Source organism: Carassius gibelio, chromosome B2 (genome assembly GCF_023724105.1).
Source record: "Carassius gibelio isolate Cgi1373 ecotype wild population from Czech Republic chromosome B2, carGib1.2-hapl.c, whole genome shotgun sequence".
Taxonomy (NCBI): Eukaryota; Metazoa; Chordata; class Actinopteri; order Cypriniformes; family Cyprinidae; genus Carassius; species Carassius gibelio.
The window spans coordinates 19,763,665-19,779,989 of NC_068397.1; positions in this window are offsets into that span (position 1 = coordinate 19,763,665).

A 16,325-nucleotide genomic window follows, 5' to 3' on the forward strand; every position below is an offset into this window, starting at 1 on the left:
GTTCACACAGCGGTCACAACGCAGCACCTCAACCCCTGTTAAAGCACTTGTCACTGAAGTTATAGCAGCAGAGGGATGCTTTGACATCTCTCTCGGTCCACAGACCTGTAGTGGAGTGGAGGCGGTGAGAATGTGCTGACAGTCTGAGGCTCGCTCGCTCTCTGGGGTGACCAGACGGCTCCCGCTGACTCGGCGCCAATCGCTCAGTGATGTCTGACTGCATTCAGAGAAACTGAATGAAAACTCTTCTGATTGAGGCTTGGATAAACAGTCTTCTTTTCTTACTCAAAAGTAGTTTTCTAAAATAAATATATCAATAAAATGTACATTATATTTCTACTTCTAATGAAATTGTATTTAATTTATCTTTTTTATGATGGAATTATGGATTATATTGTTTGTATATGTAGTTCCGCCTCATATATTTTCATATTTTATGCACACACACACACACACACACACACACATAAATATATATATATATCAAATAATATCAAATAAAAGATACTCAGAAAAAAGATAATAGTAAATAAAGCTGAGAAAATACTGAATATTAGCTCATTGTTTGTGCTTTGGATAAAAGTGTCTCACAAATGATTTAGATAAGTTGTGAGGGGGGAATTTAGAGGAAGAACAGGATCAAAATATTGTGAATTTGAAAAAAAAAAAAAAAATTATTCTGATCCCTTGGTTTGGCATAGATCACCATTCAATACTTGTAGATCATAGAGTATAGATTTAAATATAGATTCCATGTAAAGTACATGTCAGGTTAATGGCTTTCTGATTGGGATTTTCCTTCAAGCTGTTTCACAGAATCACAAGAAATTCTCAAGCAGCACCAGGATCCTGCTTGAGATCAATACCAGCTTCACAGACCAATGTTTGATCGTTGACCACAGGTTGATTTTTGTATAATCTTCAACACAGGAGTTCAGCACCTAATACCCCCAATACCCTGTAGAATGCTATGATGTTCAAGAAGAATAAAAGCTGGCCTTTTTCTCTTTCTTCTGTTGAGTGAATTGCTCCTGAGGCTAGCTCACTGAATACCGATGTGTTAAACAGAGGTCACACAGTCATTTATATTCAACAGTGACTCTTTGAGGAAGATGAAAACTGATCGATACTGGTGTAAACCCTCTGAACCAATGCTGTGTGTTTCGGGAAAAGGAAAATAGGGTCTTGTGGAGGTCTGTAGGACATAAGGAGGTGACTCTTACATCCCCATGAGAACAGCATGGAGGATTTATTAGACCTGCTTTAAGCACGCAAACTGGTTCAATGTTCTCAAGGTCATTTTTTCTCCTCTAGTCCTCAGATTTGTGTGCAGACCAGCTAAATAAAAATGCAGTGGCTAGCGCTGTCACATCAACATAGTTCCCCCTTTACATTTTCCCAGATGCCCCCAAAACAATGAAAATTATAAATAAATAAATAAATAAATATTACTGGTCATTAGGTGGTATGAATCCACTGGGACCTAAAACTCCAGTTTCTAAGCCCCTTGGCCCCCGAGAGACAATCATTTATCTAACATGTCTGGGAGGATGTGAAGCACCTGAGCCAGTTAGGCAGGATGTGATGGATCACCGTACCTTCTGCCTCAGCTGTTTCCTGCTGATCGCATCCCTGATCCCTCCCCCATCTCCGTTTTCTTTTCTCTTACCAGTCTCACCATCTCTTCCTATCTCTCGGTCTCCCCGGTACTCCTACACCCAGCTGGGACCAGCTTTTCCATCAAGCCCAATTGTCTTTTCGAGCTGACAGTTCCCTCCACACACCCGCAGTTGACCTGCTCTTTATTTGTGTTGCCTAAAATAGCTGGGCTGTCAGTGTATCTGTGCCACTGTAGCGCGATATGGAGTATTAACTTTATCAAAGTCACTTGTAATGTCTCAGCGCTGCTCGAGTCTGCAACAGAGCATTTTTCAGCATGAACACGTTTGATGCTCCTCTGATGTGTGTACCATCAATAGTCTTTCTAGACAACTAAAAATACCTTTCAAAATTCCAACACATACGTGAAATAATGATTTTATATTAGTGTTTCTTTCTTCCTTCCTACAAGTCATTATACGGATGTTTTTGTACATGTGTTTGAGAACTTAATCGGTACTATTTAGATTTCTCTCTCAATTTATTGTTAAGCAAATGTTTTATATAATAATCAATGTAATATATAATTTAAGCCGCTTATAGCATTTCTCACAGCGGTGGAGCAAACCCACTATAATTTTCTTTATTCAAGAATGTAGCAGTTTTAAACGTCAAATGTGTGGTTTGTTTATAAAGCTAGCAGCTTTGTGAAAAATTGCTTTGGCATTTTTAGAGATGGGAGCTATTTTAGCGTTAGATCAGTAAACTTAACTTCACAGTCATTTTCAGTGATGCCTCGTTGAAGTTGGTTTTGTGCTGTTGATGTATAGAAAGCCAGGTTTTTGGTTTAAATTCAGCACTATTCTAATGATTCCCTCTGAGAATTTACCACTTGGTGCGAGTCACATTTTAATTAGCACACTGGATAGAATTGGTGTAGCCTCCTATTAACATCTGGGACTGAACTAAATTAATGTACTTTGCCAATTCGTTGCACATGATTGGGTATTACATTAAGTGTTTTAGGCCACTATGAACAGAGAGGAATCAAGGATATGCAAAACTGGGAAGTAACACAATTCAGTTTTGAATTGTAATTTTTGCACAGGCTGTCAGCAATCTGATAAAAAAATTTTACTGGGGGATTTAGAGCTGGAGTGATAAACGCAGCTCAGCTGATAAAAAGCTGCTGTTCCTTGTGCATCTACCAGCCCTCTATTTCCATTTGGATCGAGATTTGGCCCGCTTAGAAAGACGTTAGTTCTCCATTTCTAAAGCTGTCCTCTTCACAGCCACTAAGCAGGTGTGCGTCAGCTGGACTTGTCCTGCTCTGCAGCCAAAAAGGGGATAACAAATGGCTTGGTGGCAGTTGGAAAGAGAGAGTGAGAGAAAGCGAACGAAGGAAAGAAAGAAGTAAAATAAGAAAGCGGCACAATTCTTGCCCAAAAAGGCCTCATTAGGAGCAGAGAGGCATGTGAGGGAGTCAGCTGCTGGGGTGATAAAGGCAGCTGGAGGGATCCAGGAAAAAGCAGCACAGAGAGGCCTGTGTGGGACTGGACCTTAGCCAAACCCAGAGGCCCTGACTCACATTATATAACCCTACAGTGGAAAGAAAACACAGAAACAGTACAGCTAGACGATATATGACCAGGAAAAGTGTATGTTTTGAATTATAGACAGCCTATTTAGTGAAAGGGGCAAAAGTGCTTTTTGCCCCAAGAAAGTGGTAAAACAAAGACGAGATTGGCTTCGATTTTTATGGCCTGTGATGTTGCTCTAAATGAGATTTTTCCATTTGGTAAATGCTTTGCTTATTAAAAGTGTTTGAAATAATGTTCGTATTGTAATATAATGAACATATTTTCATACGCACTGGCCATGACAGTGAATTCTCTGACAGTGAAGCTGTAGCCAAGGTCAAATTGTTGCCTGAATACCAGGGATATGCAACATTCAACATTGCACTGAAAATGGCTTTGTTTCAAAATTACAAAAAATCCAAAATTCTGATTTAAAGAATTCAAATTACTTGTAATTCAGGGATGATAGATAGATAGATAGATAGATAGATAGATAGATAGATAGATAGATAGATAGATAGATAGATAAATCGATAGATAGATAGATAGATAGATAGATAGATAGATAGATAGATAGATAGATAGATAGATAGATGGTTAGATAGTTTAGGTTTTACCTTGAAATGTTTGTTTTTATATGGATGTATGGCTGCATAGGCAGACAGATGTAATGATTTATAATATAAAGATTATAGATAGATAGGTAGATTGCTAGCTCAGACAGTCCATATTCTTGCATCAGTTGCTCAATATCTTTTGATCTCATCCCTTCACAATAGTCCCGTAGCTCTCAACAAACAGTGAACATTTTGAAAAAAAGAGGAGGGATTCGCATGCATATTTAAGGTGACATTTCTGCTGAGCAAATTCAGCCAGCCGTAGAATGACAATAGCAGGATTAGCTTTAGCACCCACCCCCACGTCACATCTCGCTCTGGCAGAATGCTGCGCTCATCAGTTCCAGCACTGATCCACAGACATGTCCAGACTCATCCCATCCAGTACTAGACCCTAGTATGAGAAAAACACCCCTGATTTTGGGTCCCATGAGATGAAATTCCAGATGGAATGTGGTATTCAGTCACATGTAAAGGAGGCATTAAAGTGCTACACGCTTTAAGTCTTTCATCCTTGTAATGGTTCCCCACAGATACGTGTGGAATGGCCTTAGAGAGCTTTTTGTGACAGTGAGGCAGTGGAATTATATATATATATATTGTGTATTAGTTTTCAGACTAATCTTATTCATTATGTTTTTAGAAGAGATGTGTACCATTTCATTTTTGCGTAGTGTGTTTTAACAGTCCTTTCCCGCTCCGTATGGATTTGTTTCCTGGAAGCTGCAGTCTTTTGCAGCAGCGGTGATTATCTGGGCTGGCTTGTCATCAATCAAACATCAGTGCACAGACACTAGTGACAGATAAAATCTCTGCCTTCCCTGAAGAGCTGAGACAGGCGTTCTCCACCAGAGGCAACACAGCAGAGGGTTTCAGATCAGTATTAGCACATTTCTACTGATTTTTTATTTATTTTACTTCTCACAGGTTATTTTTGGGAAAGATTTTTGCATGCTGCCACAAACACTGGCTTTCAAGATCTAGGTGGTGTCTCTGTCTTTTTTTGCCAAGAAGCAGCAGTAGAGATTTTAGGTGTTAATGGTGCATTAAGTACTAACAGATTTCAAAATAAGTGTTTATGATCTGTAAAACTGTGAAATGGCAAGTGATGATAAATTCATTTGTTAAAGGTGTAGTTCACCCAAAAATCTGTGCTCATTTGCTTCCCCTCATGTCTGAACCTGTGCAACAAAATAACATCACACAAGTCTGGAACCACAAAAAAAAAAAAAAAATACTCATGAACAATGACAAAGAACTTAATTGAATTACATTTTTGAAGTAAAAAGACTTGTATGTAAAAACATACTCCAAAGTCATTTTATTCAGTGAATTAAACATGCATTATTATTGTAACCATGTAGCACTGAGCAGCACAAAAATATACTAACCCAAATATAACACTGCAGTGTTATTAAAGGATATTATTTTCTTCCCTGTAATATCTCTGTTATTAAAAAGTCTGTTAGCCTACGGTCATCATGCAAGATTTGTGATTAGAAGGTCAGGAATGTTGTGTTAATTGAGCTTGAAGACCTTCTGTTTGTGTAAAATAGGCATAGTAGCTTGTGATGCTGTCAGTGGGTTCTTCATGCCTGCAGCTTGTGCTGTTTCTTTATGAGCTCCGTCAATGGCCATAAAGAGGCGTCTGTGCAATGTCTCTGTTGAATTGAACCGACTCGCCACGTGATGCTCCTCTTAGACATGGTGCTCACTGAGGGTGCAATCATTGACATCTCCATATAGCAGTTATTCAACAATGCCATATATTTAAGTGTTGTCTTGCATCTTAAAAAACTTATGGGCACTTAAGAGATTTTGGTTGTGTGGGTTTAGTGTTTATTCCCTTTCAACTGGTACTTTGAGTTGACCCTCAATTCAGTTTTTTATACTCTTGGACCCCTAAGGGTAGAAGATTTGACTTTAAAACAAAAAGGGTCTTATCCTCAGTAAAACTTGATGTAGATAAGGATGCTGCTTTCAGTTACTACAAGGAGAAGCCTTGAGGGGCAAAGGACATTTTATAAGCATATTCTCTGAATGTGAGCATTTTATTTGCACCAATAATTGAATAAGATTAATGAAGCAATTTCCATGCATCTGCCAGATGATTTGATCAAATTGTCACATACCTGGAGAATCCTGCTTCAGTGTTGCAAAATTATGAATACATCTGTGAATTTTAAAATTTTGATTTAAATTGGTTATATATGTAAAAGTCTCTGATGAGAAACAGAAAGGTAAATGAAAAATGTTCAGTGAATATTGGTTTTTATTTTTTGAAATTTATGAATTATGTTCTCTTGGAAACCCATGACTTTACCACAGTGCTGTAGTTGGGCTACACTGGAAATGTTTTATTATTATTATTATTGATATATTTAATGAATCTAAATGAAAATTGTTGTCCAGTAATAATGTATGACAAGGAAAATCTTTAATTTCATTGAAATTCTTTCATTAAAGAAAAAAAAAACAGTTTTCAATTAAAATATTAAGGAGCACAACCATTTTTACTGTGATAAGAAGAAATTTGAGTTGAGCAGCAAATCAGCATATTATAATTATTTCTAAAGGAACATGTGACATTGAATATTGCAGTTAAGGTTGCTGAATACATACATATATATATATATATAATAAAAAGTAAATATATAAATAAAAATCATATTTTCACAATCAGTATTTCACAAAATAGAGCTTTCATCAGCATAAGAAACTTAATTTAAACATTAGAAATCATACCGACCCCAAACTTTAGAATGGTCGTATATATTTTTAAGTGCATTTACAAATGTGTCACATCATCATACTGCTTTGCTTTCTCTTATTAGGCAGATGGGATCTGTATATATACAGTTACTACCTGGGAAGCACTTTCTCTGGATCTCATCTGCTGTGATCTTCTACTCATCATTTAAACACCAGAGAAATTCAACTCCAAATGTTTGCACCGAGACAAGGAATTTAGTCTGAAGCTCACTTGGTCTGGCATCTGCTTCACTTTAATCTGAGTTGTTTAAAGACATAAAAGAAGTGTCTTTATATCAAGGACATTCTGACAGTCTTGGTGGTAAAAGAATTACAAACAGAAGTTCTAAACATCTGACAGCTGCAGGCCAAGACTAGCGTTACTCGAAAGGGGGAAAACATCAAAGAAATGCCTCATTTGGTGCCAAAATTTCTCCATCCAGAGCTAAAGCAGCAGCACAAGTATGAATAAAAGTCATTTTCTCCTGGTTCTCTGGCTTTGGCAGATTGTCTTTTATTCATTCTGTGCAGCGAACACACAGTGCTCGACTCTCTGTAAGTCTGTTTGCCTAATCTGCTACCCATTTACCAGCTGCTCTTCTGGCAGACTGCTGTTTTGGTCACCATGGAAATATCCAGCCGGGTCTGTGATGGTTGTTTTGGCACATTGCCTGGATAATGAGGTAGCGCTGTCCCATTGGTTTTCTTTGCACTCTTCATCTTTGTTGATAGAGTGGACAGCCTTTAATCGATGAAGGGCAAATTTAAGATATAAAAGCCATGTGCCAAGCCCAATCGACTGCCCTCACCAGCTGGTGGTGAATTTGTGCCAGCCTTTAACAGAGGCCAGGGTGTGTGTGTGTGTGTGTGTGTGTGTGTTTGTTTGAGGGACAAGACCCCTCAATTGAATCCTCCTGTGAAAGGTTCAATATAATCAACTTCACTTTTTCATAAGCCAAACAGTGCATGTGACGTTCAATTACTTCTCAGGCATGTCAACAAAACTTCATTTCCTATTTGAAATGTGACGCTGTTTAGTGAGTGAGAAGGACACTTCATCATGCTGCTAATTGGTCAAACAGAGAGTCTGTCCACATGGAATTGTCACATCTAATACAGCTTGATATCGGCTGTAAAGGTGACTTAGAATCATTAGTGACTTCATCATTGATCACTGCTGACTCATTATGAGCCATAAACTAGTGCCACTTGCATGGGTGTTACACTGCTGATGCACAATATAGGCATAAGTCTGAAAATAACTGTTCTTCATGATCTTAAACCTTGTGATCAAAAAGCTGACTTTTGTTTTTCAACACTTTCATAGAAATGTGTATTATATACTGTATGATATTATTGTTTGGTATTTTAGTTTAATTGTAGTTATTTATATAGTTCATTTTATATTTAAATTATAAATAGATTTTCTATTTATATGAATATTTCTAGTTAATGTAAACTATAACAACATTATAGCAGCATATGTAGAAATAATATATATTAATAAAATCAATATTTTTTTTTCTTTTAGGGCTGAATAGTGGAGGTATTTAAGGCAGATAATAGTTTTTTTTTTTTTTTTTTTTACACAACTTAATTCCATTACTTTCATGTGTACTCTTTCATAGTTTTGATGACTTATAATGATGAAATTATTATAAAATATGTTAGCACACAACTTAATTCCATTACTTTCATGTGTACTCTTTCATAGTTTTGATGACTTATAATGATGAAATTATTATAAAATATGTTAGCACACAACTTAATTCCATTACTTTCGATGTAATAACTTTTTATGTGCTACCAAACCATCAACTGGCATCATAGATTATTATTTAAAGAGCCAGTAAGATGAAAATTCTAAGCTTCCTATCACTGTTTATAAGTCCTGTACAATAGGTTTAAATCCATCCAATGTTAAAAAACATTGTCATTTTGTCAAAATATCATTTTAAAATTACCTAAATTCTCAGAGATCCCCAAACGGTTTGCGCGAAGCTGTTCAAAAGATTCAGTTTCCTTAAACCCCACCTTTCGGTAGCATACAGTGTTCTGATTGGTCAACTAACATAGTCAGGTTTGATGGGTTGTTCCGCACACAACTTCATGGTAAAAATGCGTTAGCATCTTTTTGGGGTGAATTATGTCTTATTCCTCTCATCGCGAAGCAAACAGTAAAATAAAAAACTTGAACAGTCTCGCTGCTTTTTCTTCTGTGTGGGCGTATTCAAGCCGCACGCTTCAGTTTGAATCTGAATAGCGCGTTCAGCGTGGGGGCGTGGTCACATTAGATATAATGAAGGGAGACGTGAAAAACGGATATCGCGTTGTTTTCATATGGATTACTTTATCACAGAATATCTGTTAGCAGCACTTGTTACACTTCATTTTAATGACGTGTTTGTAAATGAAGATCAGCAGCGCAGACAAAGGCTGCAGACAGCACACATACTGATAAGACGCTCGGGAGAAAACAAACACATAACTTCATAATCATAATGATTCGGAGATGCTCGTTGGTCTAAATAAAGTTGGTAATGAACCCTCTTTTATGGCCAAATGCTTTGAAAATCCTGCCTTGTACTCACCGAGATTAGAAAAGCAGTCATCAGTGAAATGTTGTGAACACAACAAGGATTTGTTGTACTGCTCTGGTATTGTGGTAAAAATGAATTTTAGTCATTGGTTCTTCTGATCTTCATTCTTTGGCAGTGAAAATAAAACAAACTTGCCTTTACAATTAAAAACACATTGTCTCCTCGACATGATGCTATCACACCAACCAGAGCGTCTGTGTGTGGGGGTGGGGCAGGTCAGAGTTCTGTTTCTCCCAGGACGGTAGGCAGAGATTATTATGCAAAGTGTTCCTAGTGACGTACATAGAGATGGGCAAAAGATTTGAAATCTATAACGACTCGTTTCAGCGATTCAGAGTCAACTCCTTACTTTAGAAACCAATAACGTGTACTTTTTGGTTTAATTACTTTGCACATTGTTTACACTGATGGACAGCTACATCATACACTGTAATACAGGTATTTTTGATTTCCCATCTGTGTGGCTCTTTAAATATCCATTATAAAATATATATGATCTAAATATCCATTTGTCATTTGCTTTTATCTTCTAGCAGAAAAAAAACAATAAAAAAATCTTTGAAGACCTCAATGTCTGCTTTTGTATTTGTATTTATAGACTTTCCTGCGTGTACTTCATGGCATTATTGGAAATGAGCCAGTAACTATTCTAGAGTCCATGCTGGTATTTTAGGATCGGTCTGTTCTGTACTCACTGCTGGATGTGGCAGCAAATAACACCAAGTGATTGGCTGCGGTCCCGAAGATTCCTCGTTGGGGTTATGTGGGACACCAAGTGTGCCATTATAGGACAGTTATGGTATAATGTGCACATCAATACAACAATATCTCTTTGTTTCAGAGTTTTTTTCTCAATAATTCACATCTGCACATTTATCAGCCTGTGCCAAGATGTGATATCAGGTGAGAACAAGTTCTTCCTCTTTGAATTTCTGCTCTCTCTCTCTCTCTCTCTGCTTTATAACAAACAACAGATCAGTAGAGAGGGAAACCTCGAACAGATATCAAGACGTGTGGTTTTATTGGTGGGTGCAAATCCAGGTTTAAAGGAACTCTCTGAACTGTAACGAGAAACAGACACAAGCTTTTGTGGCTGCGCTGCAGACAGCCAGCGGACCGATGAAGCAGTGTGAGCTGTCAGATAAGGAAGCCTTCAAGGGAATAGTGAAGAGGTTTCAAACACCTGAATACTATAAATAAGACTGCTGGGGGTTTTATCTATTCATATGTATTAAAGTTAGTTTGCACCTGAACTGTTCAAAGACAGACAGGTGAGAGATCTAGGAATATCATCCAGCTGCAGTTTTTTCAGAGAATCACAATTTTTTTACATTTTTCTCTGAATCAGGGTCATTGGCTTAACAGTCACTGTGTAGTGGGAGCAGTAAAATAGAGATATTTATTTATAGATATATATACACCACATGCAACGTGCCTATCAATGGGCATGGCAAGCGCTGGGGTTCATGTATCCATACTTAGAATATATACTGAAGATCTGTTTACACTAAATACCACGTATACTGCAAATACATCAGGAACATTTTGATTTTGTCCTCCTCTATGTTCTCGATTTGTTGCCAGAAAATCCTTATAATATTGCATTGTGAAGCAGTTTTTATATATGATCTTATAATCTTTATAACATTAAGACGTCAGTTCCACACAAACTGTCAGTCTATATATTGCTTCTTTATATATTTTACCATTTTAATACAAAAATGCAGTAAAAGCATGAATATTATGAAATGATTTATATCATTTTAAAATAACCAATTTTAATATGTTTAAATGTTCATTTATTCCTGGGATGGCAATGGTGAATTTTCAGCATCAGTAAATTCTAATATTATGATTTGGTGCTCAAGAAACAAAGAAACATTTCAACATTAATGTTGAAAATGGTTGTGCTGCTTAATAGTTTTGTGGGAACTATCATGAAAAATTATAAATGTCTTTACGGTCACTTTTGATTAGTTTAATTCACACTTGATTAATTCAAGCATTAATTTATCTTTTTTTTTTCATAAAAAATCTTACCCAAACTTTTGAACAGTTGTGTATTTGGCCATATTGTATGTAAAAATACCAAAAAAAAGTTATTCTTGTCTATATGTTATAAAACATTGCCAAAGTCATAAAGCACAGTGCGGATACAATGTTGTACTTGTATATATGGTAAGTCTATTCATGCAAGGCCTTTCTTTGACACACAATCTTTACGTGTCTGTCTGTTTGTATAGAATTATGCCATTGATCTTTAAACTACAAGGTTATCCAATAAGACTCAACTTTTCAGTAGCTTCCTTAAGACCTTGTACACAATGGCTCTAGTGTGCTCCAAGAACACTTCTCCATCAACACTACCATGAAAAACAGCAAATCGTCCATCACTGCTTTGTGCGTAACTATGATTTACTGCTTACCATTCATATACTGAGGGAAAACAAAGTGCATTTGAAAAACATTGGTTATTTTAGTGTATTCGCAACTGGCAGAGATCCAGTGTACCATCATATTACTCATGGTTCACTGGATCTCTGTCAGTGCGTATACACTAAAACCAATGTTTTTTGAATGCACTTTTTTTTTTCCTCAGAATATGAATGGATGGAGTCCTATTATGCTTTTTCACTGAATTTTAGTCAGTGTGTAGTGTGTATGTTTGGGCATAAAAAAGATCTACAAAGTTACTAATCACAAAGTCCACTCCAAATGAAGAACTTGAATTAAACGAATCAAAGGTGACCGTAAAGACATTTATAATTTTTCATGATAGTTCCCACAAAACTATTAAGCAGCACAACCATTTTCAACATTGATAAAAATAAGAACTGTTTCTTAAGCGCGAAACAACTGCAGGGATGCACTGGTGACATATAACACTGTGTGAATGCATAGGCCTGCCTCATGAAGAGCATTCATTACATTCACACAGGGTTATATGTCACCAGTGCGTCCCGGCAGTTGTTTTGCATAATAGTTGTTAAGCTGCTGATTGGAAAGAATGCTGCCTTCTTGTATTATAATGCATATGGCATTGCCTACTCAGCAATTTGCCGTTTGATATGTTGTGTCAAGCTGAGACAGGGAAAGGCAGTGTTACCTCTTATGTATGAACATGTCCCATCACGGCAGCCCGTGGAGTTTTCCCAGTTTACCCAGGGTGTGCCTGACTCTGAATTACATAATGTACCTGTGCCAGTGACAAATGTCTGTTAAAGTGCTCAGTTCTCAACAGATTCAACAAAGCGGTTGGGCTCAGTATGCCAGAGGGAAAGAGTGAAGAAATCCACAAGGTCGTTCCCGGGCCAGGCTCCAACTCCCGTCATTCATCTTTCATGCTTCTTTAAGTAATTCTTTGAAAACTAAGCAAGTGTGTTTTGCTGCTTTCATGGACCAGAGCCCTACTACAGCTGACTTTAGATCAGAAATGTATGTGTTGCTGTATCTTACGGGTCTAATCCTGTCACATGTGGTGTCAGGCTCTCTCCGAGGGGTGGAAAGAGGCTTTGTCACTCACATTGTCCATGTCCCATTATTGAGTGGAACTGGATCCTTTGCAGTTTTGGATGAATTAGCAGTTCTGATGTTCGTTTAGCTGTATGTATTAAGAGTTGTTTTGTTTTTGTTTTTGTTTTTTTTTGTCAGGATGGCCTTTGGTAATGTACAGTAACCTCCAAAAAGTATTTGGGCACCCAAAATGAAACATCTGTCATCATTTACTCACTCTCGTGTTGTTCCAAAGCTGTATAACTGTCCTCCTTCTGTTGAACACAATATAAGGTCATTTGAAGACTGATTTAATCAGTTTTATAAAGTCAGTGGAGTTTAAAATAACATTAAATACCATTGACTTTCATCTTTTATGTTCCACAGAAGAAAGAAAGTCTTACAGGTTTGGAACGACGTGAGGGTGAGTAAATGATGACAGATGTTTCATTTTTGACTGAACTACACTTTGAACGACTGTATGATTTTTTTCCAGTGGTGTGACAGACAAGTTTGGTGTAACTTAGATTCATAAAAAAATGTGTCAAATATATGTAACATAAATAAAAAAGTCAGAAATTGTTATACAATACACTGTGTCCTTATTTTATTTTAGAATATTTAGAATCTGAAACTTTTAACATTATTTTTTAAAACATGTTTGTGCTGTTCTTTAAAATAAATGCTACTTTGTTTAATATTTTGCTATATAATACAATTTAGTGCTATCAAACGATTGATCACGTTAATCACGATCGATCACATTCAAAATAAAAGTTTTGTTCACATAATATATGTGTGTGTACTGTGTATATTTATTGTGTATATATAAATACACACATGCATGTATATATTTAAGAAAAATGTTATGTTTATGTATTAAATATATGTATATATAATATCAGTTATATTAATATCAAAATATACATGTGAATATTTTAAAAAATATAGTTTATTTGTGAGCATATATGTTTACATAATAAATATACACAGTACACAAACATATATTGTGTAAACAAAAACTTTTATTTTGGATGTGATTAATCATGATTAATCGTTTGACAGCACTTATGCAAAGTCATGTAGTGCAGCTTCAGCGATTAAATGCTTTTTGGGACTGATGTACATATAAATATTTAATAAATTCCATTGTAGGGGTCTAATCCCCATGTTTTTTTTTTTCTGTATAAATCTGCATTAGCCTAAGTCTACACAAATACGCATTATGAATCTACCAAGTCCATATACATCAACTCATGAGGTTATGGTTCAGCTATTCACAAAGTCTCCAAATTACGGATCAGTCTTTCTCTAAAATAGAAGCAACCCCATGCAGCCTCTCATCAGTGGGCTTATCTGAAGCAGACAGACGAGGCATCCATTCACTCCACAGTGCAGTCTAATGAGAACCAGCACGCGACGCATAGCACCACCCTCATTCCTAAATAAACATTGTTTAGGTGACTGTAAATGATGTGGCTGGTTGTGAATATTGCACTTGGTGGTAGGATGTTTTCATTGATTGCAGATGGTCGGGTTCAGCTATAAAACCACAAAAAAGGAGCACTGTTAAGTGTTATACAGTGGTCACCCATAATGGTTAAACCTCCTCTTTATTTTTAAGCATGGAAGGGTTCAAATAAAGGTGTTGTAATTAGTGGTTGGTCAGCTCTTATATCACAGTCTTCACTGCCACACTAGCTGTTAACTATCTTGTCTCTTTGAGGAGGAGTTGAACTTGTGCCCAGACAACTGCAGTGACTATTGTAATTATGCGTCAGACTGGGGCCTGCTAATTTGGGTGAGTGTATTAGATGCCTGTATGTGTGTCCCTCTGTTCTGCCTGGACACAGAGCGCTCTTTCAGACTTAATGTCAGCGTTTGCTCAGCCAGGCTTTCCGTACATCTCCCCAAACTGCCTCCAGACACTACACCAACAAAGGAAATGAGGAGACAATGGAGGTTTTTATAGCATCCAGGGCTGTAAAGGCTCAAACGCACAGACATGTGAGAGTGTGTAATTTATAAAAGAGCGTATAAATCAGCAGTTGTGAGGTCTCCAGATGTTAGTGGTGATACGGGAGTTCAGGCTGAATGCACAGAAGTATGGTGGTTTAAATGTGGGTTGCAAGGAGAATCTTGAATCTGTTCTCATCCCGCTGAGCCGCTTCATCAGTCAAGAGATTGTTGAGGTGATGATGGCTCTGGTCCAGAAGCCAGTGAGCTGCATGTGTGTAGGTTGTGTTTTAAAACACTCACTGAAGGAACTGAAGGAAAGGCTGTTTCTATTTGGCAAATCCTATACTATTTCCAAAAGCTCAGTGAAAAAGATTCCATCCAAGATCACTATGATATTTTGAAAGCAAACTATATTTTTCCAGCAACGTTGCATTAAATTTAAACATTATTTTACTATTTAAAAAAATCACCATTATGTCAAATAAATGCTGTATGTAAATTGAATATATACTCACTATCATTCAAAAGTATCTTGTACTAACCAAGGCTGAATTTAAAATACTTTATATAGTAACATTAAGTATTACTACAATTTTACTGTTTTTTTTCCTGTGATGGCAAGGCTATTTTTAGCAGCCATTACTTCAGTCTTCAGTGTCAGACGATAATTCAGAAATCTCATTTATATGCTTATTTAATGCTCAAGAAAAAAATTGTTTATTATTATCAATGTTGAAAACAGTTGTGCTGTTTTTAAACTGTGATTCGTTCCTTTCAAGAAAATAAAAAAATGATAATATAAAGTTCAAAAGAACAGCGTTTATTTGATAATGAAATAAAATTGAATGTGTCCTTGTTGAATAAAAGTATTAATTTCTTTTTAAAAAAACTTACCTACCCCAAACATTTCTATGGTATTGTGTATTTACATAATTAAAATATATGTAATTATGATATTATATATGAGTTACTTCCTGTGAGATTATTACAATGTTCAATATGTGGTTTCTTCAATATTTTCTGTATTACTTTCCATCACACTCTTAAAAATAAATCTGCTTTAAAGGTTCTTCACAGCGATGCCTTAGAAGAACCGTTTTTGTTCCACAGAGAACCATTCAGTCAAAAATTCTTTACAAACCATATTTTTCTTACCTTTTTTATAATCTGAAGAACCTTCTTTCGCCACAAAAACATTTGAAAGGTTCTTCAGATGTTAAAGGTGTCTATTGAACCATTTAGACAAAAAAGGCTCTTCTATTGCACCTTTATTTTTAAGAGTGTACATACAGTAGGTGAAGAAACTGAAGTGTTGAGAAGTCCGAGCGTCAGTGCTTTCTGTTGCTCCATGATCACTTGAAGAGAGCCAGTAAGACTGGATCTGGAAAATGAATATTCACCAGTGAGTGGGTGAAATCTGGCAGTGAGATCTGGAATGGAGTGACTACACAGCAAGGCAGTGCTCAAGCTCACAAATCCAGTCAACTCACTGACTTTTGCAGTCATACTGTAGTACCAAATATCAGCACAGATGTGAATACCTCACATTCTATACACATGAGGTAGACAGCGTCATGGGCTTTTGCAGGTCACTGCTCCACATTGTCATAAAGGAGGAATTTCTTCAAGCTGTTATAAGGTTACTGAAGTTTCTGTCCTGACATGACATTCACAGGAGCTTTTTTTAAAAAGTCACCTCTTGCCCTGTGAAGCAAATGCCTGTTGGG